This window comes from Osmia lignaria, unplaced genomic scaffold (assembly GCF_051020975.1).
Source record: "Osmia lignaria lignaria isolate PbOS001 unplaced genomic scaffold, iyOsmLign1 scaffold0005, whole genome shotgun sequence".
Lineage (NCBI taxonomy): Eukaryota > Metazoa > Arthropoda > Insecta > Hymenoptera > Megachilidae > Osmia > Osmia lignaria.
In genome coordinates, this window is record NW_027478162.1 from 2,000,960 (window position 1) to 2,028,528 (window position 27,569).

Consider the following 27,569-nt stretch of genomic DNA (forward strand, 5'->3'; position numbering starts at 1 on the left):
ATAGAACATAAATAGTAGGAAACTTAATTTCCTACAAAAAAGGTCTCTCAACATTTTGCCATAGCTCGCATCGTTTCCGAGATATTTGCAGATGTAGCACAAGGGAAGGGGCCCGACGGACATATTCCGAGATATTTCTTGTTCTTGTTGTGCTTTTTCTGCACAGCTAAGCTGGAACTGGCATTTGCTGCTCGCAATAGTGCAGAGTTATCTCACAGAAAGGGGCCACGGTGTTTCTGTATCTCTATTATGTTGGTGCGGCTTCGGAACTTTTAAATATCTCGATATATCTCGAAAACTACGCATCTGACCAAAAAATATCATAGAACATAAATACTAGGAAACTTAATTTCCTACAAAAATGGTCTCTCAACATTTTGCCATAGCTCGCATCGTTTCCGAGATATTGCAGATGTAACTCAAGTGAAGGGGCCTGACGGACATATTCCGAGATATTTCTCGTTCTTGTTGTGCTTCTTCTGCACAGCTAAGCTGGAAGTGGCATTTGCAGCTCGCAATAGTGCAGAGTTATCTCAAAGAAAGGGGCCACGGTGTTTCTGTATCCCTATTATGTTGGTGCGGCTTCGGAACTTTTAAATACCTTAATATATCTCGAGAACTACGCATCTGATCAGAAAATATCATAGAACATAAAAAGTAGGAAACTTAATTCTCTACAAAAAAGGTGTCTTAACATTTTGCCATAGCTCGCATCGTATGCGAGATATTTGCAGATTTAGCTCAAGGGGTGGGGCCTGACGGACATATTCCGAGATATTTCTTGTTCTTGTTGTGCTTCTTCTGCACAGCTAAGCTGGAACTGGCATTTGCGGCTCGCACTAGTGCAGAGTTATCTCAAAGAAAGGGGCCACGGTGTTTCTGTATCTCTATTATGTTGGTGCGGCTTCGGAACTTTTAAATATCTCGATATATATCGAAAACTACGCTTCTGATCAAAAAATATAATAGAACATAAATTGTAGGAAACATAATTCTCTACAAAAAAGGTCTCTTAACATTTTGCCATAGCTCGCTTCGTTTCCGAGATATTTGCAGATACATCTCAAGGGAAGGGGCCTGACGGACATATTTCGAGATATTTCTTCTTCTTGTTGTTCTTCTTCTGCACAGCTAAGCTGGAAGTGGCATTTGCAGCTCGCAATAGTGCAGTGTTATCTCAAAGAAAGGGGCCACGGTGTTTCTGTATCTCTATTATGTTGGTGCGGCTTCGGAACTTTTAAATATCTTGATATATCTCGAGAACTACGCATCTGATCAAAAAATATCATAGATCATAAAAATTAGGAAACTTAATTCTCTACAAAAAAGGTCTCTTAACATTTTGCCATAGCTCGCTTCGTTTCCGAGATATTTGCAGATTTATCTCAAGGGAAGGGGCCTGACGGACATATTTCGAGATATTTCTTCTTCTTGTTGTTCTTCTTCTGCACAGCTAAGCTGGAAGTGGCATTTGCGGCTCGCACTAGTGCAGAGTTATCTCAAAGAAAGGGGCCACGGTGTTTTTGTATCTCTATTATGTTGGTGCGGCTTCGGAACTTTTAAATATCTCGATATATCTCGAAAACTACGCTTCGGATCAAAAAATATCATAGAACATAAATTGTAGGAAACATAATTCTCTACAAAAAAGGTCTCTTAACATTTTGCCATAGCTCGCTTCGTTTCCGAGATATTTGCAGATTTATCTCAAGGGAAGGGGCCTGACGGACATATTTCGAGATATTTCTTCTTGTTGTTCTTCTTCTGCACAGCTGAGCTGGAAGTGGCATTTGCGGCTCGCACTAGTGCAGAGTTATCTCAAAGAAAGGGGCCACGGTGTTTCTGTATCTCTATTATGTTGGTGCGGCTTCGGAACTTTTAAATATCTCGATATATTTCGAAAACTACGCTTCTGATCAAAAAATATTATAGAACATAAATTGTAGGAAACATAATTCTCTACAAAAAAGGTCTCTTAACATTTTGCCATAGCTCGCTTCGTTTCCGAGATATTTGCAGATACATCTCAAGGGAAGGGGCCTGACGGACATATTTCGAGATATTTCTTCTTCTTGTTGTTCTTCTTCTGCACAGCTAAGCTGGAAGTGGCATTTGCAGCTCGCAATAGTGCAGAGTTATCTCAAAGAAAGGGGCCACGGTGATTCTGTATCTCTATTATGTTGGTCCGGCTTCGGAACTTTTAAATATCTTGATATATCTCGAGAACTACGCATCTGATCAAAAAATATCATACTACATAAAAAGTAGGAAACTTAATTCTCTACAAAAAAGGTCTCTTAACATTTTGCCATAGCTCGCTTCGTTTCCGAGATATGTGCAGATTCAGCTCAAAGGAACGGGCCTGACGGACATATTTCGAGATATTTCTTCTTCTTGTTGTTCTTCCTCTGCACAGCTAAGCTGGAAGTCGCATTTGCAGCTCGTAATAGTGCAGAGTTATCTCAAAGAAAGGGGCCACGGTGTTTCTGTATCTCTATTATGTTGGTGCGGCTTCGGAACTTTTAAATATCTCGATATATCTCGAAAACTACGCTTCTGATCAAAAAATATCATAGAACATAAATTGTAGGAAACATAATTCTGTACAAAAAACGTCTCTTAACATTTTGCCATAGCTCGCTTCGTTTCCGAGATATTTGCAGATTCAGCTCAAAGGAACGGGCCTGACGGACATATTTCAAGATATTTCTTCTTCTTGTTGTTCTTCCTCTGCACAGCTAAGCTGGAAGTGGCATTTGCAGCTCGCTATAGTGCAGAGTTATCTCAAAGAAAGGGGCCAGGGAGTTTCTGTATCTCTATTATGTTGGTGCGGCTTCGGAACTTTTAAATATCTCGATATATCTCGAAAACTACGCTTCTGATCAAAAAATATCATAGAACATAAATTGTAGGAAACATAATTCTCTACAAAAAAGGTCTCTTAACATTTTGCCATAGCTCGCTTCGTTTCCGAGATATTTGCAGATTTATCTCAAGGGAAGGGGCCTGACGGACATATTTCGAGATATTTCTTCTTGTTGTTCTTCTTCCGCACAGCTAAGCTGGAAGTGGCATTTGCGGCTCGCACTAGTGCAGAGTTATCTCAAAGAAAGGGGCCACGGTGTTTCTGTATCTCTATTATGTTGGTGCGGCTTCGGAACTTTTAAATATCTCGATATATCTCGAAAACTACGCTTCTGATCAAAAAATATCATAGAACATAAATTGTAGGAAACATAATTCTCTACAAAAAAGGTCTCTTAACATTTTGCCATAGCTCGCTTCGTTTCCGAGATATTTGCAGATACATCTCAAGGGAAGGGGCCTGACGGACATGTTTCGAGATATTTCTTCTTCTTGTTGTTTTTCTTCTGCACAGCTAAGCTGGAAGTGGCATTTGCAGCTCGCAATAGTGCAGAGTTATCTCAAAGAAAGGGGCCACGGTGTTTCTGTATCTCTATTATGGTGGTGCGGCTTCGGAACTTTTAAATATCTTGATATATCTCGAGAACTACGCATCTGATCAAAAAATATCGTAGAACACAAATTGTAGGAAACATAATTCTCTACAAAAAAGATCTCTTAACATTTTGCCATAACTCTCTTCCTTTCCGAGATATTTGCAGATTTATCTCAAGGGAAGGGGCCTGACGGACATATTTCGAGATATTTCTTCTTCTTGTTGTTCTTCTTCTGCACAGCTAAGCTGGAAGTCGCATTTGCAGCTCGTAATAGTGCAGAGTTATCTCAAAGAAAGGGGCCACGGTGTTTCTGTATCTCTATTATGTTGGTGCGGCTTCGGAACTTTTAAATATCTCGATATATCTCGAAAACTACGCTTCTGATCAAAAAATATCATAGAACATAAATTGTAGGAAACATAATTCTCTACAAAAAAGGTCTCTTAACATTTTGCCATAACTCTCTTCGTTTCCGAGATATTTGCAGATTTATCTCAAGGGAAGGGGCCTGACGGACATATTTCGAGATATTTCTTCTTCTTGTTGTTCTTCTTCTGCACAGCTAAGCTGGAAGTGGCATTTGCAGCTCGCAATAGTGCAGAGTTATCTCAAAGAAAGGGGCCACGGTGATTCTGTATCTCTATTATGTTGGTCCGGCTTCGGAACTTTTAAATATCTTGATATATCTCGAGAACTACGCATCTGATCAAAAAATATCATAGAACATAAAAAGTAGGAAACTTAATTCTCTACAAAAAAGGTCTCTTAACATTTTGCCATAACTCTCTTCGTTTCCGAGATATTTGCAGATTTATCTCAAGGGAAGGGGCCTGACGGACATATTTCGAGATATTTCTTCTTCTTGTTGTTCTTCTTCTGCACAGCTAAGCTGGAAGTGGCATTTGCAGCTCGCAATAGTGCAGAGTTATCTCAAAGAAAGGGGCCACGGTGATTCTGTATTTCTATTATGTTGGTGCGGCTTCGGAACTTTTAAATATCTCGATATATCTCGAAAACTACGCTTCTGATCAAAAAATATCATAGAACATAAATTGTAGGAAACATAATTCTCTACAAAAAACGTCTCTTAACATTTTGCCATAGCTCGCTTCGTTTCTGAGATATTTGCAGATTCAGCTCAAAGGAACGGGCCTGACGGACATATTTCGAGATATTTCTTCTTCTTGTTGTTCTTCCTCTGCACAGCTAAGCTGGAAGTGGCATTTGCAGCTCGCAATAGTGCAGAGTTATCTCAAAGAAAGGGGCCACGGTGATTCTGTATCTCTATTATGTTGGTGCGGCTTCGGAACTTTTAAATATCTCGATATATCTCGAGAACTACGCATCTGATCAAAAAATATCATAGAACACAAAAAGTAGGAAACTTAATTCTCTACAAAAAAGGTCTCTTAACATTTTGCCATAGCTCGCTTCGTTTCCGAGATATTTGCAGATTTATCTCAAGGGAAGGGGCCTGACGGACATATTTCGAGATATTTCTTCTTGTTGTTCTTCTTCTGCACAGCTAAGCTGGAAGTGGCATTTGCGGCTCGCACTAGTGCAGAGTTATCTCAAAGAAAGGGGCCACGGTGTTTCTGTATCTCTATTATGTTGGTGCGGCTTCGGAACTTTTAAATATCTCGATATATCTCGAAAACTACGCTTCTGATCAAAAAATATCATAGAACATAAATTGTAGGAAACATAATTCTCTACAAAAAAGGTCTCTCAACATTTTGCCATAGCTCGCTTCGTTTCCGAGATATTTGCAGATATATCTCAAGGGAAGGGGCCTGACGGACATATTTCGAGATATTTCTTCCTCTTGTTGTTCTTCTTCTGCACAGCTAAGCTGGAAGTGGCATTTACAGCTCGCAATAGTGCAGAGTTATCTCAAAGAAAGGGGCCACGGTGTTTCTGTATCTCTATTATGTTGGTGCGGCTTCGGAACTTTTAAATATCTTGATATATCTCGAGAACTACGCATCTGATCAAAAAATATCATAGAAGATAAGAAGTAGGAAACTTGATTCTCTACAAAAAAGGTCTCTTAACATTTTGCCATAGCTCGCTTCGTTTCCGAGATATTTGCAGATTTATCCCAAGGGAAGGGGCCTGACGGACATATTTCGAGATATTTCTTCTTCTTGTTGTTCTTCTTCTGCACAGCTAAGCTGGAAGTGGCATTTGCAGCTCGCAGTAGTGCAGAGTTATCTCAAAGAAAGGGGCCACGGTGTTTCTGTATCTCTATTATGTTGGTGCGGCTTCGGAACTTTTAAATATCTTGATATATCTCGAGAACTACGCATCTGATCAAAAAATATCATAGAACATAAAAAGTAGGAAACTTAATTCTCTACAAAAAAGGTCTCTTAACATTTTGCCATAGCTCGCTTCGTTTCCGAGATATTTGCAGATTTATCTCAAGGGAAGGGGCCTGACGGACATATTTCGAGATATTTCTTCTTCTTGTTGTTCTTCTTCTGCGCAGCTAAACTGGAAGTGGCATTTGCAGCTCGCAATAGTGCAGAGTTACCTCAAAGAAAGGGGCCACGGTGTTTCTGTATCTCTATTATGTTGGTGCCGCTTCGGAACTTTTAAATATCTGGATATATCTCGAGAACTACGCATCTGATCAAAGAATATCATAGAACATAAAAAGTAGGAAACTTAATTCTCTACAAAAAAGGTCTCTTAACATTTTGCCATAGCTCGCTTCGTTTCCGAGATATTTGCAGATTTATCCCAAGGGAAGGGGCCTGACGGACATATTTCGAGATATTTCTTCTTCTTGTTGTTCTTCTTCTGCACAGCTAAGCTGGAAGTGGCATTTGCAGCTCGCAATAGTGCAGAGTTATCGCAAAGAAAGGGGCCACGGTGTTTCTGTATCTCTATTATGTTGGTGCGGCTTCGGAACTTTTAAATATCTTGATATATCTCGAGAACTACGCATCTGATCAAAAAATATCATAGAACATAAAAAGTAGGAAACCTAATTTTCTACAAAAAAGGTCTCTTAACATTTTGCCGTAGCTCGCTTCGTTTCCGAGATATTTGCAGATTTATCTCAAGGGAAGGGGCCTGACGGACATATTTCGAGATATTTCTTCTTCTTGTTGTTCTTCTTCTGCACAGCTAAGCTGGAAGTGGCATTTGCAGCGCGCAATAGTGCAGAGTTACCTCAAAGAAAGGGGCCACGGTGTTTCTGTATCTCTATTATGTTGGTGCCGCTTCGGAACTTTTAAATATCAGGATATGTCTCGAGAACTACGCATCTGATCAAAAAATATCATAGAACATAAAAAGTAGGAAACTTAATTCTCTACAAAAATGGTCTCTTAACATTTTGCCATAGCTCGCTTCGTTTCCGAGATATTTGCAGATTTATCTCAAGGGAAGGGGCCTGACGGACATATTTCGAAATATTTCTTATTCTTGTTGTTCTTCTTCTGCACAGCTAAGCTGGAAGTGGCAATTGCAGCTCGCATTAGTGCAGAGTTATCTCAAAGAAAGGGGCCACGGTGTTTCTGTACCTCTATTATGTTGGTGCAGCTTCGGAGCTTTTAAATATCTTGATATATCTCGAGAACTACGCATCTGATCAAAAAATATCATACAACATAAAAAGTAGGAAACTTAATTCTCTACAAAAAAGGTCTCTTAACATTTTCCCATAGCTGGCATCGTTTCCGAGATATTTGCAGATTTAGCTCAAGGGAAGGGGCCTGACGGACATATTCCGAGATATTTCTTCTTCTTGTTGTTCCTCTTCTGCACAGCTAAGCTGGAAGTGGCATTTGCAGGTCGCAATAGTGCAGAGTTATCTCAAAGAAAGGGGCCACGGTGTTTCTGTATCTCTATTATGTTGGTGCGGCTTCGGAACTTTTAAATATCTCGATATATCTCGAAAACTACGCTTCTGATCAAAAAATATCAGAGAAAGTAAATTGTAGGAAACATAATTCTCTACAAAAAAGGTCTCTTAACATTTTGCCATAGCTCGCTTCGTTTCCGAGATATTTGCAGATTTATCTCGAGGGAAGGGGCCTGACGGACATATTTCCAGACATTTCTTCTTCTTGTTGTTCTTCTTCTGCACAGCTAAGCTGGAAGTGGCATTTGCAGCTCGCAATAGTGCACAGTTATCTCAAAGAAAGGGGCCACGGTGTTTCTGTATCTCTATTATGTTGGTGCGGCTTCGGAACTTCTAAATATCTTCATATATCTCGAGAACTACGCATCTGATCAAAAAATATCATACAAGATAAAAAGTAGGAAACTTAAATCTCTACAAATAAGGTCTCTTAACATTTTGCCATAGCTCGCTTCGTTTCCGAGATATTTGCAGATTTATCTCAAGGGAAGGGGCCTGTCGGACATATTTCGAGATATTTCTTCTTCTTGTTGTTCTTCTTCTGCACAGCTAAGCTGGTAGTGGCATTTGCGGCTCGCACTAGTGCAGAGTTATCTCAAAGAAAGGGGCCACGGTGTTTCTGTATCTCTATTATGTTGGTGCGGCTTCGGAACTTTTAAATATCTCGATATATCTCGAAAACTACGCTTCTGATCGAAAAATATCATAGAACATAAATTGTAGGAAACATAATTCTCTACAAAAAACGTCTCTTAACATTTTGCCATAGCTCGCTTCGTTTCCGAGATATTTGCAGATTTATCTCAAGGGAAGGGGCCTGACGGACATATTTCGAGATATTTCTTCTTCTTGTTGTTCTTCTTCTGCGCAGCTAAACTGGAAGTGGCATTTGCTGCTCGCAATAGTGCAGAGTTACCTCAAAGAAAGGGGCCACGGTGTTTCTGTATCTCTATTATGTTGGTGCCGCTTCGGAACTTTTAAATATCTGGATATATCTCGAGAACTACGCATCTGATCAAAGAATATCATAGAACATAAAAAGTAGGAAACTTAATTCTCTACAAAAAAGGTCTCTTAACATTTTGCCATAGCTCGCTTCGTTTCCGAGATATTTGCAGATTTATCCCAAGGGAAGGGGCCTGACGGACATATTTCGAGATATTTCTTCTTCTTGTTGTTCTTCTTCTGCACAGCTAAGCTGGAAGTGGCATTTGCAGCTCGCAATAGTGCAGAGTTATCGCAAAGAAAGGGGCCACGGTGTTTCTGTATCTCTATTATGTTGGTGCGGCTTCGGAACTTTTAAATATCTTGATATATCTCGAGAACTACGCATCTGATCAAAAAATATCATAGAACATAAAAAGTAGGAAACCTAATTTTCTACAAAAAAGGTCTCTTAACATTTTGCCGTAGCTCGCTTCGTTTCCGAGATATTTGCAGATTTATCTCAAGGGAAGGGGCCTGACGGACATATTTCGAGATATTTCTTCTTCTTGTTGTTCTTCTTCTGCACAGCTAAGCTGGAAGTGGCATTTGCAGCGCGCAATAGTGCAGAGTTACCTCAAAGAAAGGGGCCACGGTGTTTCTGTATCTCTATTATGTTGGTGCCGCTTCGGAACTTTTAAATATCAGGATATGTCTCGAGAACTACGCATCTGATCAAAAAATATCATAGAACATAAAAAGTAGGAAACTTAATTCTCTACAAAAATGGTCTCTTAACATTTTGCCATAGCTCGCTTCGTTTCCGAGATATTTGCAGATTTATCTCAAGGGAAGGGGCCTGACGGACATATTTCGAAATATTTCTTATTCTTGTTGTTCTTCTTCTGCACAGCTAAGCTGGAAGTGGCATTTGCAGCTCGCATTAGTGCAGAGTTATCTCAAAGAAAGGGGCCACGGTGTTTCTGTACCTCTATTATGTTGGTGCAGCTTCGGAGCTTTTAAATATCTTGATATATCTCGAGAACTACGCATCTGATCAAAAAATATCATACAACATAAAAAGTAGGAAACTTAATTCTCTACAAAAAAGGTCTCTTAACATTTTCCCATAGCTGGCATCGTTTCCGAGATATTTGCAGATTTAGCTCAAGGGAAGGGGCCTGACGGACATATTCCGAGATATTTCTTCTTCTTGTTGTTCCTCTTCTGCACAGCTAAGCTGGAAGTGGCATTTGCAGGTCGCAATAGTGCAGAGTTATCTCAAAGAAAGGGGCCACGGTGTTTCTGTATCTCTATTATGTTGGTGCGGCTTCGGAACTTTTAAATATCTCGATATATCTCGAAAACTACGCTTCTGATCAAAAAATATCAGAGAAAGTAAATTGTAGGAAACATAATTCTCTACAAAAAAGGTCTCTTAACATTTTGCCATAGCTCGCTTCGTTTCCGAGATATTTGCAGATTTATCTCGAGGGAAGGGGCCTGACGGACATATTTCCAGACATTTCTTCTTCTTGTTGTTCTTCTTCTGCACAGCTAAGCTGGAAGTGGCATTTGCAGCTCGCAATAGTGCACAGTTATCTCAAAGAAAGGGGCCACGGTGTTTCTGTATCTCTATTATGTTGGTGCGGCTTCGGAACTTCTAAATATCTTCATATATCTCGAGAACTACGCATCTGATCAAAAAATATCGTAGAACATAAAAAGTAGGAAACTTAAATCTCTACAAATAAGGTCTCTTAACATTTTGCCATAGCTCGCTTCGTTTCCGAGATATTTGCAGATTTATCTCAAGGGAAGGGGCCCGACGGACATATTTCGAGATATTTCTTCTTCTTGTTGTTCTTCTTCTGCACAGCTAAGCTGGAAGTGGCATTTGCAGCTCGCAATAGTGCAGAGTTACCTCAGAGAAAGGGGCCACGGTGTTTCTGTATCTCTATTATGTTGGTGCCGCTTCGGAACTTTTAAATATCAGGATATATCTCGAGAACTACGCATCTGATCAAAAAATATCATAGAACATAAAAAGTAGGAATCCTAATTTTCTACAAAAAAGGTCTCTTAACATTTTGCCGTAGCTCGCTTCGTTTCCGAGATATTTGCAGATTTATCTCAAGGGAAGGGGCCTGACGGACATATTTCCAGATATTTCTTCTTCTTGTTGTTCTTCTTCTGCACAGCTAAGCTGGAAGTGGCATTTGCAGCTCGCAATAGTGCAGAGTTATCTCAAAGAAAGGGGCCACGGTGTTTCTGTATCTCTATTATGTTGGTGCGGCTTCGGAACTTTTAAATATCTTGATATATCTCGAGAACTACGCATCTGATCAAAAAATATCATAGAACATAAAAAGTAGGAAACTTAATTCTCTACAAAAAAGGTCTTTTAACGTTTTGCAATAGCTCGCTTCGTTTCCGAGATATTTGCACATTTATTTCAAGGGAAGGGTCCTGACGGACATATTTCGAGATATTTCTTCCTCTTGTTGTTCGTCTTCTGCACAGCTAAACTGGAAGTGGCATTTCCAGCTCGCAATCATGCAGAGTTATCTCAAAGAGAGGGGCCACGGTGTTTCTGTATCTCTATTATGTTGGTGCGGCTTCGGAACTTTTAAATATCTTGATATATCTCGAGAACTACGCATCTGATCAAAAAATATCATAGAACATAAAAAGTAGGAAACTTAATTCTCTACAAAAAAGGTCTCTTAACATTTTCCCATAACTGGCATCGTTTCCGAGATATTTGCAGATTTATCTCAAGGGAAGGGGCCTGACGGACATATTTCGAGATATTTCTTCTTCTTGTTGTTCTTCTTCTGCACAGCTAAGCTGGAAGTGGCATTTGCAGCTCGCTATAGTGCAGAGTTATCTCAAAGAAAGGGGCCACGGTGTTTCTGTACCTCTATTATGTTGGTGCAGCTTCGGAGCTTTTAAATATCTTGATATATCTCGAGAACTACGCATCTGATCAAAAAATATCATAGAACATAAAAAGTAGGAAACTTAATTGTCTACAAAAAAGGTCTTTTAACGTTTTGCAATAGCTCGCTTCGTTTCCGAGAAGTTTGCAGATTTATCTCAAGGGAAGGGTCCTGACGGACATATTTCGAGATATTTCTTCTTCTTGTTGTTCTTCTTCTGCACAGCTAAGCTGGAAGTGGCATTTGCAGCTCGCAATAGTGCAGAGTTATCTCAAAGAAAGGGGCCACGGTGTTTCTGTATCTCTATTATGTTGGTGCGGCTTCGGAACTTTTAAATATCTTGATATATCTCGAGAACTACGCATCTGATCAAAAAATATCATAGAACATAAAAAGTAGGAAACTTAATTCTCTACAAAAATGGTCTCTTAACATTTTGCCATAGCTCGCTTCGTTTCCGAGATATTTGCAGATTTATCTCAAGGGAAGGGGCCTGACGGACATATTTCGAAATATTTCTTATTCTTGTTGTTCTTCTTCTGCACAGCTAAGCTGGAAGTGGCATTTGCAGCTCGCATTAGTGCAGAGTTATCTCAAAGAAAGGGGCCACGGTGTTTCTGTACCTCTATTATGTTGGTGCAGCTTCGGAGCTTTTAAATATCTTGATATATCTCGAGAACTACGCATCTGATCAAAAAATATCATACAACATAAAAAGTAGGAAACTTAATTCTCTACAAAAAAGGTCTCTTAACATTTTCCCATAGCTGGCATCGTTTCCGAGATATTTGCAGATTTAGCTCAAGGGAAGGGGCCTGACGGACATATTCCGAGATATTTCTTCTTCTTGTTGTTCCTCTTCTGCACAGCTAAGCTGGAAGTGGCATTTGCAGGTCGCAATAGTGCAGAGTTATCTCAAAGAAAGGGGCCACGGTGTTTCTGTATCTCTATTATGTTGGTGCGGCTTCGGAACTTTTAAATATCTCGATATATCTCGAAAACTACGCTTCTGATCAAAAAATATCAGAGAAAGTAAATTGTAGGAAACATAATTCTCTACAAAAAAGGTCTCTTAACATTTTGCCATAGCTCGCTTCGTTTCCGAGATATTTGCAGATTTATCTCGAGGGAAGGGGCCTGACGGACATATTTCGAGATATTTCTTCTTCTTGTTGTTCTTCTTCTGCACAGCTAAGCTGGAAGTGGCATTTGCAGCGCGCAATAGTGCAGAGTTATCTCAAAGAAAGGGGCCACGGTGTTTCTGTATCTCTATTATGTTGGTGCGGCTTCGGAACTTTTAAATATCTTGATATATCTCGAGAACTACGCATCTGTTCAAAAAATATCATAGAACATAAAAAGTAGGAATCCTAATTTTCTACAAAAAAGGTCTCTTAACATTTTGCCGTAGCTCGCTTCGTTTCCGAGATATTTGCAGATTTATCTCAAGGGAAGGGGCCTGACGGACATATTTCCAGACATTTCTTCTTCTTGTTGTTCTTCTTCTGCACAGCTAAGCTGGAAGTGGCATTTGCAGCTCGCAATAGTGCACAGTTATCTCAAAGAAAGGGGCCACGGTGTTTCTGTATCTCTATTATGTTGGTGCCGCTTCGGAACTTTTAAATATCAGGATATATCTCGAGAACTACGCATCTGATCAAAAAATATCATAGAACATAAAAAGTAGGAATCCTAATTTTCTACAAAAAAGGTCTCTTAACATTTTGCCGTAGCTCGCTTCGTTTCCGAGATATTTGCAGATTTATCTCAAGGGAAGGGGCCTGACGGACATATTTCCAGATATTTCTTCTTCTTGTTGTTCTTCTTCTGCACAGCTAAGCTGGAAGTGGCATTTGCAGCTCGCAATAGTGCAGAGTTATCTCAAAGAAAGGGGCCACGGTGTTTCTGTATCTCTATTATGTTGGTGCGGCTTCGGAACTTTTAAATATCTTGATATATCTCGAGAACTACGCATCTGATCAAAAAATATCATAGAACATAAAAAGTAGGAAACTTAATTCTCTACAAAAAAGGTCTTTTAACGTTTTGCAATAGCTCGCTTCGTTTCCGAGATATTTGCACATTTATTTCAAGGGAAGGGTCCTGACGGACATATTTCGAGATATTTCTTCCTCTTGTTGTTCGTCTTCTGCACAGCTAAACTGGAAGTGGCATTTCCAGCTCGCAATCATGCAGAGTTATCTCAAAGAGAGGGGCCACGGTGTTTCTGTATCTCTATTATGTTGGTGCGGCTTCGGAACTTTTAAATATCTTGATATATCTCGAGAACTACGCATCTGATCAAAAAATATCATAGAACATAAAAAGTAGGAAACTTAATTCTCTACAAAAAAGGTCTCTTAACATTTTCCCATAACTGGCATCGTTTCCGAGATATTTGCAGATTTATCTCAAGGGAAGGGGCCTGACGGACATATTTCGAGATATTTCTTCTTCTTGTTGTTCTTCTTCTGCACAGCTAAGCTGGAAGTGGCATTTGCAGCTCGCTATAGTGCAGAGTTATCTCAAAGAAAGGGGCCACGGTGTTTCTGTACCTCTATTATGTTGGTGCAGCTTCGGAGCTTTTAAATATCTTGATATATCTCGAGAACTACGCATCTGATCAAAAAATATCATAGAACATAAAAAGTAGGAAACTTAATTGTCTACAAAAAAGGTCTTTTAACGTTTTGCAATAGCTCGCTTCGTTTCCGAGAAGTTTGCAGATTTATCTCAAGGGAAGGGTCCTGACGGACATATTTCGAGATATTTCTTCTTCTTGTTGTTCTTCTTCTGCACAGCTAAGCTGGAAGTGGCATTTGCAGCTCGCAATAGTGCAGAGTTATCTCAAAGAAAGGGGCCACGGTGTTTCTGTATCTCTATTATGTTGGTGCGGCTTCGGAACTTTTAAATATCTTGATATATCTCGAGAACTACGCATCTGATCAAAAAATATCATAGAACATAAAAAGTAGGAAACCTAATTTTCTACAAATAAGGTCTCTAAACATTTTGCCATAGCTCGCTTGGTTTCCGAGATATTTGCAGATTTATCTCAAGGGAAGGGGCCTGACGGACATATTTCGAGATATTCCTTCTTCTTGTTGTTCTTCTTCAGCACAGCTAAGCTGGAAGTGGCATTTGCAGCTCGCAATAGTGCAGAGTTACCTCAAAGAAAGGGGCCACGGTGTTTCTGTATCTCTATTATGTTGGTGCCGCTTCGGAACTTTTAAATATCAGGATATATCTCGAGAACTACGCATCTGATCAAAAAATATCATAGGACATAAAAAGTAGGAAACTTAATTCTCTACAAAAAAGGTCTCTTAACATTTTCCCATAGCTGGCATCGTTTCCGAGATATTTGCAGATTTAGCTCAAGGGAAGGGGCCTGACGGACATATTCCGAGATATTTCTTCTTCTTGTTGTTCCTCTTCTGCACAGCTAAGCTGGAAGTGGCATTTGCAGGTCGCAATAGTGCAGTTATCTCAAAGAAAGGGGCCACGGTGTTTCTGTATCTCTATTATGTTGGTGCGGCTTCGGAACTTTTAAATATCTCGATATATCTCGAAAACTACGCTTCTAATCAAAAAATATCAGAGAACGTAAATTGTAGGAAACATAATTCTCTACAAAAAAGGTCTCTTAACATTTTGCCATAGCTCGCTTCGTTTCCGAGATATTTGCAGATTTATCTCAAGGGAAGGGGCCTGACGGACATATTTCGAGATATTTCTTCTTCTTGTTGTTCTTCTTCTGCACAGCTAAGCTGGAAGTGGCATTTGCAGCTCGCAATAGTGCAGAGTTAGCTCAAAGAAAGGGGCCACGGTGTTTCTGTATCTCTATTATGTTGGTGCGGCTTCGGAACTTTTAAATATCTTGATATATCTCGAGAACTACGCATCTGATCAAAAAATATCGTAGAACACAAAAAGTAGGAAACTTAATTCTCTACAAATAAGGTCTCTAAACATTTTGCCATAGCTCGCTTGGTTTCCGAGATATTTGCAGATTTATCTCAAGGGAAGGGGCCTGACGGACATATTTCGAGATATTCCTTCTTCTTGTTGTTCTTCTTCTGCACAGCTAAGCTGGAAGTGGCATTTGCAGCTCGCAATAGTGCAGAGTTACCTCAAAGAAAGGGGCCACGGTGTTTCTGTATCTCTATTATGTTGGTGCCGCTTCGGAACTTTTAAATATCAGGATATATCTCGAGAACTACGCATCTGATCAAAAAATATCATAGAACATAAAAAGTAGGAAACTTAATTCTCTACAAAAAAGGTCTCTTAACATTTTCCCATAGCTGGCATCGTTTCCGAGATATTTGCAGATTTAGCTCAAGGGAAGGGGCCTGACGGACATATTCCGAGATATTTCTTCTTCTTGTTGTTCCTCTTCTGCACAGCTAAGCTGGAAGTGGCATTTGCAGGTCGCAATAGTGCAGAGTTATCTCAAAGAAAGGGGCCACGATGTTTCTGTATCTCTATTATGTTGGTGCGGCTTCGGAACTTTTAAATATCTTGATATATCTCGAAAACTACGCTTCTGATCAAATAATATTAGAGAACGTAAATTGTAGGAAACATAATTCTCTACAAAAAAGGTCTCTTAACATTTTGCCATAGCTCGCTTCGTTTCCGAGATATTTGCAGATTTATCTCAAGGGAAGGGGCCTGACGGACATATTTCGAGATATTTCTTCTTCTTGTTGTTCTTCTTCTGCACAGCTAAGCTGGAAGTGGCATCTGCAGCTCGCAATAGTGCAGAGTTATCTCAAAGAAAGGGGCCACGGTGTTTCTGTATCTCTATTATGTTGGTGCGGCTTCGGAACTTTTAAATATCTTGATATATCTCGAGAACTACGCATCTGATCAAAAAATATCGTAGAACATAAAAAGTAGGAAACTTAATTCTCTACAAATAAGGTCTCTAAACATTTTGCCATAGCTCGCTTGGTTTCCGAGATATTTGCAGATTTATATCAAGGGAAGGGGCCTGACGGACATATTTCGAGATATTCCTTCTTCTTGTTGTTCTTCTTCTGCACAGCTAAGCTGGAAGTGGCATTTGCAGCTCGCAATAGTGCAGAGTTACCTCAAAGAAAGGGGCCACGGTGTTTCTGTATCTCTATTATGTTGGTGCCGCTTCGGAACTTTTAAATATCAGGATATATCTCGAGAACTACGCATCTGATCAAAAAATATCATAGAACATAAAAAGTAGGAAACTTAATTCTCTACAAAAATGGTCTCTTAACATTTTGCCATAGCTCGCTTCGTTTCCGAGATATTTGCAGATTTATCTCAAGGGAAGGGGCCTGACGGACATATTTCGAGATATTTCTTCTTCTTGTTGTTCTTCTTCTGCACAGTTAAGCTGGAAGTGGCATTTGCAGCTCGCAGTAGTGCAGAGTTATCTCAAAGAAAGGGGCCACGCTGTTTCTGTATCTCTATTATGTTGGTGCGGCTTCGGAACTTTTAAATATCTTGATATATCTCGAGAACTACGCATCTGATCAGAAAATATCATAGAACATAAAAAGTAGGAAACTTAATTCTCTACAAAAAAGGTCTCTTAACATTTTGCCATAGCTCGCTTCGTTTCCGAGATATTTGCAGATTTATCTCAAGGGAAGGGGCCTGACGGACATATTTCGAGATATTTCTTCTTCTTGTTGTTCTTCTTCTGCACAGCTAAGCTGGAAGTGGCATTTGCAGCTCGCAATAGTGCAGAGTTACCTCAAAGAAAGGGGCCACGGTGTTTCTGTATCTCTATTATGTTGGTGCCGCTTCGGAACTTTTAAGTATCAGGATATATCTCGAGAACTACGCATCTGATCAAAAAATATCATAGAACATAAAAAGTAGGAATCCTAATTTTCTCCAAAAAAGGTCTCTTAACATTTTGCCGTAGCTCGCTTCGTTTTCGAGATATTTGCAGATTTATCTCAAGGGAAGGGGCCTGACGCACATATTTCCAGATATTTCTTCTTCTTGTTGTTCTTCTTCTGCACAGCTAAGCTGGAAGTGGCATTTGCAGCTCGCAATAGTGCAGAGTTATCTCAAAGAAAGGGGCCACGGTGTTTCTGTATCTCTATTATGTTGGTGCGGCTTCGGAACTTTTAAATATCTTGATATATCTCGAGAACTACGCATCTGTTCAAAAAATATCATAGAACATAAAAAGTAGGAATCCTAATTTTCTACAAAAAAGGTCTCTTAACATTTTGCCGTAGCTCGCTTCGTTTCCGAGATATTTGCAGATTTATCTCAAGGGAAGGGGCCTGACGGACATATTGCCAGATATTTCTTCTTCTTGTTGTTCTTCTTCTGCACAGCTAAGCTGGAAGTGGCATTTGCAGCTCGCAATAGTGCAGAGTTATCTCAAAGAGAGGGGCCACGGTGTTTCTGTATCTCTATTATGTTGGTGCGGCTTCGGAACTTTTAAATATCTTGATATATCTCGAGAACTACGCATCTGATCAGAAAATATCATAGAACATAAAAAGTAGGAAACTTAATTCTCTACAAAAAAGGTCTCTTAACATTTTGCCATAGCTCGCTTCGTTTCCGAGATATTTGCAGATTTATCTCAAGGGAAGGGGCCTGACGGACATATTTCGAGATATTTCTTCTTCTTGTTGTTCTTCTTCTGCACAGCTAAGCTGGAAGTGGCATTTGCAGCTCGCAATAGTGCAGAGTTACCTCAAAGAAAGGGGCCACGGTGTTTCTGTATCTCTATTATGTTGGTGCCGCTTCGCAACTTTTAAGTATCAGGATATATCTCGAGAACTACGCATCTGATCAAAAAATATCATAGAACATAAAAAGTAGGAATCCTAATTTTCTACAAAAAAGCTCTCTTAACATTTTGCCGTAGCTCGCTTCGTTTCCGAGATATTTGCAGATTTATCTCAAGGGAAGGGGCCTGACGGACATATTTCGAGATATTTCTTCTTCTTGTTGTTCTTCTTCTGCACAGCTAAGGTGGAAGTGGCATTTGCAGCTCGCAATAGTGCAGAGTTATCGCAAAGAAAGGGGCCACGGTGTTTCTGTATCTCTATTATGTTGGTGCGGCTTCGGAACTTTTAAATATCTTGATATATCTCGAGAACTACGCATCTGATCAAAAAATATCATAGAACATAAAAAGTAGGAAACCTAATTTTCTACAAAAAAGGGCTCTTAACATTTTGCCGTAGCTCGCTTCGTTTCCGAGATATTTGCAGATTTATCTCAAGGGAAGGGGCCTGACGGACATATTTCGAAATATTTCTTATTCTTGTTGTTCTTCTTCTGCACAGCTAAGCTGGAAGTGGCATTTGCAGCTCGCAATAGTGCAGAGTTATCTCAAAGAAAGGGGCCACGGTGTTTCTGTACCTCTATTATGTTGGTGCAGCTTCGGAGCTTTTAAATATCTTGATATATCTCGAGAACTACGCATCTGAACAGAAAATATCATAGAACATAAAAAGTAGGAAACTTAATTCTCTACAAAAAAGGTCTCTTAACATTTTGCCATAGCTCGCTTCGTTTCCGAGATATTTGCAGATTTATCTCAAGGGAAGGGGCCTGACGGACATATTTCGAGATATTTCTTCTTCTTGTTGTTCTTCTTCTGCACAGCTAAGCTGGAAGTGGCATTTGCTGCGCGCAATAGTGCAGAGTTATCTCAAAGAAAGGGGCCACGGTGTTTCTGTATCTCTATTATGTTGGTGCGGCTTCGGAACTTTTAAATATCTTGATATATCTCGAGAACTACGCATCTGATCAAGAAATATCATAAAACATAAAAAGTAGAAAACTTAATTCTCTACAAAAAAGGTCTCTTAACATTTTCCCATAGCTGGCATCGTTTCCGAGATATTTGCAGATTTAGCTCAAGGGAAGGGGCCTGACGGACATATTCCGAGATATTTCTTCTTCTTGTTGTTCCTCTTCTGCACAGCTAAGCTGGAAGTGGCATTTGCAGGTCGCAATAGTGCAGAGTTATCTCAAAGAAAGGGGCCACGGTGTTTCTGTATCTCTATTATGTTGGTGCGGCTTCGGAACTTTTAAATATCTTGATATATCTCGAGAACTACGCATCTGATCAAAAAATATCATAGAACATAAAAAGTAGGAAACCTAATTTTCTACAAAAAAGGGCTCTTATCATTTTGCCGTAGCTCGCTTCGTTTCCGAGATATTTGCAGATTTATCTCATGGGAAGGGGCCTGACGGACATATTTCGAGATATTTCTTCTTCTTGTTGTTCTTCTTCTGCACAGCTAAGCTGGAAGTGGCATTTGCAGCTCGCAATAGTGCAGAGTTATCGCAAAGAAAGGGGCCACGGTGTTTCTGTATCTCTATTATGTTGGTGCGGCTTCGGAACTTTTAAATATCTTGATATATCTCGAGAACTACGCATCTGATCAAAAAATATCATAGAACATAAAAAGTAGGAAACTTAATTCTCTACAAAAAAGGTCTCTTAACATTTTCCCATAACTGGCATCGTTTCCGAGATATTTGCAGATTTAGCTCAAGGGAAGGGGCCTGACGGACATATTCCGAGATATTTCTCCTTCTTGTTGTTCCTCTTCTGCACAGCTAAGCTGGAAGTGGCATTTGCAGCTCGCAATAGTGCAGAGTTATCTCAAAGAAAGGGGCCACGGTGTTTCTGTATCTCTATTATGTTGGTGCGGCTTCGGAACGTTTAAATATCTTGATATATCTCGAGAACTACGCATCTGATCAAAAAATATCATAGAACATAAAAAGTAGGAAACCTAATTTTCTACAAAAAAGGTCTCTTAACATTTTGCCGTAGCTCGCTTCGTATCCGAGATATTTGCAGATTTATCTCAAGGGAAGGGCCTGACGGACATATTTCGAGATATTTCTTCTTCTTGTTGTTCTTCTTCTGCACAGCTAAACTGGAAGTGGCATTTCCAGCTCGCAATCGTGCAGAGTTATCTCAAAGAGAGGGGCCACGGTGTTTCTGTATCTCTATTATGTTGGTGCGGCTTCGGAACTTTTAAATATCTTGATATATCTCGAGAACTACGCCTCTGATCGAAAAATATCATAGAACATAAAAAGTAGGAAACTTAATTCTCTACAAAAAAGGTCTCTTAACATTTTGCCATAGCTCGCTTCGTTTCCGAGATATTTGCAGATTTATCTCAAGGGAAGGGGCCTGACGGACATATTTCGAGATATTTCTTCTTCTTGTTGTTCTTCTTCTGCACAGCTAAGCTGGAAGTGGCATTTGCAGCTCGCAATAGTGCAGAGTTATCGCAAAGAAAGGGGCCACGGTGTGTCTGTATCTCTATTATGTTGGTGCGGCTTCGGAACTTTTAAATATCTTGATATATCTCGAGAACTACGCATCTGATCAAAAAATATCATAGAACATAAAAAGTAGGAAACATAATTCTCTACAAAAAAGGTCTCTTAACATTTTGCCATAGCTCGCTTCGTTTCCGAGATATTTGCAGATTCAGCTCAAAGGAACGGGCTTGACGGACATATTTCGAGATATTTCTTCTTCTTGTTGTTCTTCCTCTGCACAGCTAAGCTGGAAGTCGCATTTGCAGCTCGCAATAGTGCAGAGTTATCTCAATGAAAGGGGCCACGGTGTTTCTGTATCTCTATTATGTTGGTGCGGCTTCGGAACTTTTAAATATCTCGATATATCTCGAAAACTACGCTTCTGATCAAAAAATATCATAGAACATAAATTGTAGGAAACATAATTCTCTACAAAAAAGGTCTCTCAACATTTTGCCATAGCTCGCTTCGTTTCCGAGATATTTGCAGATATATCTCAAGGGAAGGGGCCTGACGGACATATTTCGAGATATTTCTTCCTCTTGTTGTTCTTCTTCTGAACAGCTAAGCTGGAAGTGGCATTTACAGCTCGCAATAGTGCAGAGTTATCTCAAAGAAAGGGGCCACGGTGTTTCTGTATCTCTATTATGTTGGTGCGGCTTCGGAACTTTTAAATATCTTGATATATCTCGAGAACTACGCATCTGATGAAAGAATATCATAGAACATAAAAAGCAGGAAACTTAATTCTCTACAAAAAAGGTCTCTTAACATTTTGCCATAGCTCGCTTCGTTTCCGAGATATTTGCAGATATATCTCAAGGGAAGGGGCCTGACGGACATATTTCGAGATATTTCTTCTTGTTGTTCTTCTTCTGCACAGCTAAGCTGGAAGTGGCATTTGCAGCTCGCACTAGTGCAGAGTTATCTCAAAGAAAGGGGCCACGGTGTTTCTGTATCTCTATTATGTTGGTGCGGCTTCGGAACTTTTAAATATCTTGATATATCTCGAGAACTACGCATCTGATCAAAAAATATCATAGAAGATAAGAAGTAGGAAACTTGATTCTCTACAAAAAAGGTCTCTTAACATTTTGCCATAGCTCGCTTCGTTTCCGAGATATTTGCAGATTTATCTCAAGGGAAGGGGCCTAACGGACATATTTCGAGATATTTCTTCTTCTTGTTGTTCTTCTTCTGCACAGCTAAACTGGAAGTGGCTTTTCCAGCTCGCAATAGTGCAGAGTTATCTCAAAGAAAGGGGCCACGGTGTTTCTGTATCTCTATTATGTTGGTGCGGCTTCGGAACTTTTAAATATCTTGATATATCTCGAGAACTACGCACCTGATCAAAAAGTATCATAGAACTAAAAAGTAGGAAACTTAATTCTCTACAAAAAAGGTCTCTTAACATTTTGCCATAGCTCGCTTCGTTTCCGAGATATGTGCAGATTTATGTCAAGGGAAGGGGCCTGACGGACATATTTCGAGATATTTCTTCTTCTTGTTGTTCTTGTTCTGCACAGCTAAGCTGGAAGTGGCATTTGCAGCTCGCAATAGTGCAGAGTTATCTCAAAGAAAGGGGCCACGGTGTTTCTGTATCTCTATTATGTTGGTGCGGCTTCGGAACTTTTAAATATCTCGATATATCTCGAAAACTACGCTTCTGATCAAAAAATATCATACAACAGAAATTGTAGGAAACATAATTCTCTACAAAAAAGGTCTCTTAACATTTTGCCATAGCTCCCTTCGTTTCCGAGATATTTGCAGATATATCTCAAGGGAAGGGGCCTGACGGACATATTTCGAGATATTTCTTCTTCTTGTTGTTCTTCTTCTGCACAGCTAAGCTGGAAGTGGCATTTGCGGCTCGCACTAGTGCAGAGTTATCTCAAAGAAAGGGGCCACGGTGTTTCTGTATCTCTATTATGTTGGTCCGGCTTCGGAACTTTTAAATATCTTGATATATCTCGAGAACTACGCATCTGATCAAAAAATATCATGGATCATAAAAAGTGCAAAACTTAATTCTCTACAGAAAAGGTCTCTTAACATTTTGCCATAGCTCGCTTCGTTTCCGAGATATTTGCAGATTTATCTCAAGGGAAGGGGCCTGACAGACATATTTCGAGATACTTCTTCTTCTTGTTGTTCTTCTTCTGCACAGCTAAGCTGGAAGTGGCATTTGCAGCTCGCAATAGTGCAGAGTTATCTCAAAGAAAGGGGCCACGGTGTTTCTGTATCTCTATTATGTTGGTCCGGCTTCGGAACTTTTAAATATCTTGATATATCTCGAGAACTACGCATCTGATCAAAAAATATCATACTACATGAAAAGTAGGAAACTTAATTCTCTACAAAAAAGGTCTCTTAACATTTTGCCATAGCTCGCTTCGTTTCCGAGATATTTGCAGATTCAGCTCAAAGGAACGGGCCTGACGGACATATTTCGAGATATTTCTTCTTCTTGTTGTTCTTCCTCTGCACAGCTAAGCTGGAAGTCGCATTTGCAGCTCGCAATAGTGCAGAGTTATCTCAATGAAAGGGGCCACGGTGTTTCTGTATCTCTATTATGTTGGTGCGGCTTCGGAACTTTTAAATATCTCGATACATCTCGAAAACTACGCTTCTGATCAAAAAATATCATAGAACATAAATTGTAGGAAACATAATTCTCTACAAAAAAGGTCTCTCAACATTTTGCCATAGCTCGCTTCGTTTCCGAGATATTTGCAGATATATCTCAAGGGAAGGGGCCTGACGGACATATTTCGAGATATTTCTTCCTCTTGTTGTTCTTCTTCTGAACAGCTAAGCTGGAAGTGGCATTTACAGCTCGCAATAGTGCAGAGTTATCTCAAAGAAAGGGGCCACGGTGTTTCTGTATCTCTATTATGTTGGTGCGGCTTCGGAACTTTTAAATATCTTGATATATCTCGAGAACTACGCATCTGATGAAAGAATATCATAGAACATAAAAAGCAGGAAACTTAATTCTCTACAAAAAAGGTCTCTTAACATTTTGCCATAGCTCGCTTCGTTTCCGAGATATTTGCAGATTTATCTCAAGGGAAGGGGCCTGACGGACATATTTCGAGATATTTCTTCTTGTTGTTCTTCTTCTGCACAGCTAAGCTGGAAGTGGCATTTGCAGCTCGCACTAGTGCAGAGTTATCTCAAAGAAAGGGGCCACGGTGTTTCTGTATCTCTATTATGTTGGTGCGGCTTCGGAACTTTTAAATATCTTGATATATCTCGAGAACTACGCATCTGATCAAAAAATATCATAGAAGATAAGAAGTAGGAAACTTGATTCTCTACAAAAAAGGTCTCTTAACATTTTGCCATAGCTCGCTTCGTTTCCGAGATATTTGCAGATTTATCTCAAGGGAAGGGGCCTAACGGACATATTTCGAGATATTTCTTCTTCTTGTTGTTCTTCTTCTGCACAGCTAAACTGGAAGTGGCTTTTCCAGCTCGCAATAGTGCAGAGTTATCTCAAAGAAAGGGGCCACGGTGTTTCTGTATCTCTATTATGTTGGTGCGGCTTCGGAACTTTTAAATATCTTGATATATCTCGAGAACTACGCACCTGATCAAAAAGTATCATAGAACTAAAAAGTAGGAAACTTAATTCTCTACAAAAAAGGTCTCTTAACATTTTGCCATAGCTCGCTTCGTTTCCGAGATATGTGCAGATTTATGTCAAGGGAAGGGGCCTGACGGACATATTTCGAGATATTTCTTCTTCTTGTTGTTCTTGTTCTGCACAGCTAAGCTGGAAGTGGCATTTGCAGCTCGCAATAGTGCAGAGTTATCTCAAAGAAAGGGGCCACGGTGTTTCTGTATCTCTATTATGTTGGTGCGGCTTCGGAACTTTTAAATATCTCGATATATCTCGAAAACTACGCTTCTGATCAAAAAATATCATACAACAGAAATTGTAGGAAACATAATTCTCTACAAAAAAGGTCTCTTAACATTTTGCCATAGCTCCCTTCGTTTCCGAGATATTTGCAGATATATCTCAAGGGAAGGGGCCTGACGGACATATTTCGAGATATTTCTTCTTCTTGTTGTTCTTCTTCTGCACAGCTAAGCTGGAAGTGGCATTTGCGGCTCGCACTAGTGCAGAGTTATCTCAAAGAAAGGGGCCACGGTGTTTCTGTATCTCTATTATGTTGGTCCGGCTTCGGAACTTTTAAATATCTTGATATATCTCGAGAACTACGCATCTGATCAAAAAATATCATACTACATGAAAAGTAGGAAACTTAATTCTCTACAAAAAAGGTCTCTTAACATTTTGCCATAGCTCGCTTCGTTTCCGAGATATTTGCAGATTCAGCTCAAAGGAACGGGCCTGACGGACATATTTCGAGATATTTCTTCTTCTTGTTGTTCTTCCTCTGCACAGCTAAGCTGGAAGTCGCATTTGCAGCTCGCAATAGTGCAGAGTTATCTCAATGAAAGGGGCCACGGTGTTTCTGTATCTCTATTATGTTGGTGCGGCTTCGGAACTTTTAAATATCTCGATATATCTCGAAAACTACGCTTCTGATCAAAAAATATCATAGAACATAAATTGTAGGAAACATAATTCTCTACAAAAAAGGTCTCTCAACATTTTGCCATAGCTCGCTTCGTTTCCGAGATATTTGCAGATATATCTCAAGGGAAGGGGCCTGACGGACATATTTCGAGATATTTCTTCCTCTTGTTGTTCTTCTTCTGCACAGCTAAGCTGGAAGTGGCATTTACAGCTCGCAATAGTGCAGAGTTATCTCAAAGAAAGGGGCCACGGTGTTTCTGTATCTCTATTATGTTGGTGCGGCTTCGGAACTTTTAAATATCTTGATATATCTCGAGAACTACGCATCTGATCAAAAAATATCATAGAAGATAAGAAGTAGGAAACTTGATTCTCTACAAAAAAGGTCTCTTAACATTTTGCCATAGCTCGCTTCGTTTCCGAGATATTTGCAGATTTATCCCAAGGGAAGGGGCCTGACGGACATATTTCGAGATATTTCTTCTTCTTGTTGTTCTTCTTCTGCACAGCTAAGCTGGAAGTGGCATTTGCAGCTCGCAGTAGTGCAGAGTTATCTCAAAGAAAGGGGCCACGGTGTTTCTGTATCTCTATTATGTTGGTGCGGCTTCGGAACTTTTAAATATCTTGATATATCTCGAGAACTACGCATCTGATCAAAAAATATCATAGAACATAAAAAGTAGGAAACTTAATTCTCTACAAAAAAGGTCTCTTAACATTTTGCCATAGCTCGCTTCGTTTCCGAGATATTTGCAGATTTATCTCAAGGGAAGGGGCCTGACGGACATATTTCGAGATATTTCTTCTTCTTGTTGTTCTTCTTCTGCGCAGCTAAACTGGAAGTGGCATTTGCAGCTCGCAATAGTGCAGAGTTACCTCAAAGAAAGGGGCCACGGTGTTTCTGTATCTCTATTATGTTGGTGCCGCTTCGGAACTTTTAAATATCTGGATATATCTCGAGAACTACGCATCTGATCAAAGAATATCATAGAACATAAAAAGTAGGAAACTTAATTCTCTACAAAAAAGGTCTCTTAACATTTTGCCATAGCTCGCTTCGTTTCCGAGATATTTGCAGATTTATCCCAAGGGAAGGGGCCTGACGGACATATTTCGAGATATTTCTTCTTCTTGTTGTTCTTCTTCTGCACAGCTAAGCTGGAAGTGGCATTTGCAGCTCGCAATAGTGCAGAGTTATCGCAAAGAAAGGGGCCACGGTGTTTCTGTATCTCTATTATGTTGGTGCGGCTTCGGAACTTTTAAATATCTTGATATATCTCGAGAACTACGCATCTGATCAAAAAATATCATAGAACATAAAAAGTAGGAAACCTAATTTTCTACAAAAAAGGTCTCTTAACATTTTGCCGTAGCTCGCTTCGTTTCCGAGATATTTGCAGATTTATCTCAAGGGAAGGGGCCTGACGGACATATTTCGAGATATTTCTTCTTCTTGTTGTTCTTCTTCTGCACAGCTAAGCTGGAAGTGGCATTTGCAGCGCGCAATAGTGCAGAGTTACCTCAAAGAAAGGGGCCACGGTGTTTCTGTATCTCTATTATGTTGGTGCCGCTTCGGAACTTTTAAATATCAGGATATGTCTCGAGAACTACGCATCTGATCAAAAAATATCATACAACATAAAAAGTAGGAAACTTAATTCTCTACAAAAATGGTCTCTTAACATTTTGCCATAGCTCGCTTCGTTTCCGAGATATTTGCAGATTTATCTCAAGGGGCCTGACGGATATATTTCGAAATATTTCTTATTCTTGTTGTTCTTCTTCTGCACAGCTAAGCTGGAAGTGGCAATTGCAGCTCGCATTAGTGCAGAGTTATCTCAAAGAAAGGGGCCACGGTGTTTCTGTACCTCTATTATGTTGGTGCAGCTTCGGAGCTTTTAAATATCTTGATATATCTCGAGAACTACGCATCTGATCAAAAAATATCATACAACATAAAAAGTAGGAAACTTAATTCTCTACAAAAAAGGTCTCTTAACATTTTCCCATAGCTGGCATCGTTTCCGAGATATTTGCAGATTTAGCTCAAGGGAAGGGGCCTGACGGACATATTCCGAGATATTTCTTCTTCTTGTTGTTCCTCTTCTGCACAGCTAAGCTGGAAGTGGCATTTGCAGGTCGCAATAGTGCAGAGTTATCTCAAAGAAAGGGGCCACGGTGTTTCTGTATCTCTATTATGTTGGTGCGGCTTCGGAACTTTTAAATATCTCGATATATCTCGAAAACTACGCTTCTGATCAAAAAATATCAGAGAAAGTAAATTGTAGGAAACATAATTCTCTACAAAAAAGGTCTCTCAACATTTTGCCATAGCTCGCTTCGTTTCCGAGATATTTGCAGATTTATCTCGAGGGAAGGGGCCTGACGGACATATTTCCAGACATTTCTTCTTCTTGTTGTTCTTCTTCTGCACAGCTAAGCTGGAAGTGGCATTTGCAGCTCGCAATAGTGCACAGTTATCTCAAAGAAAGGGG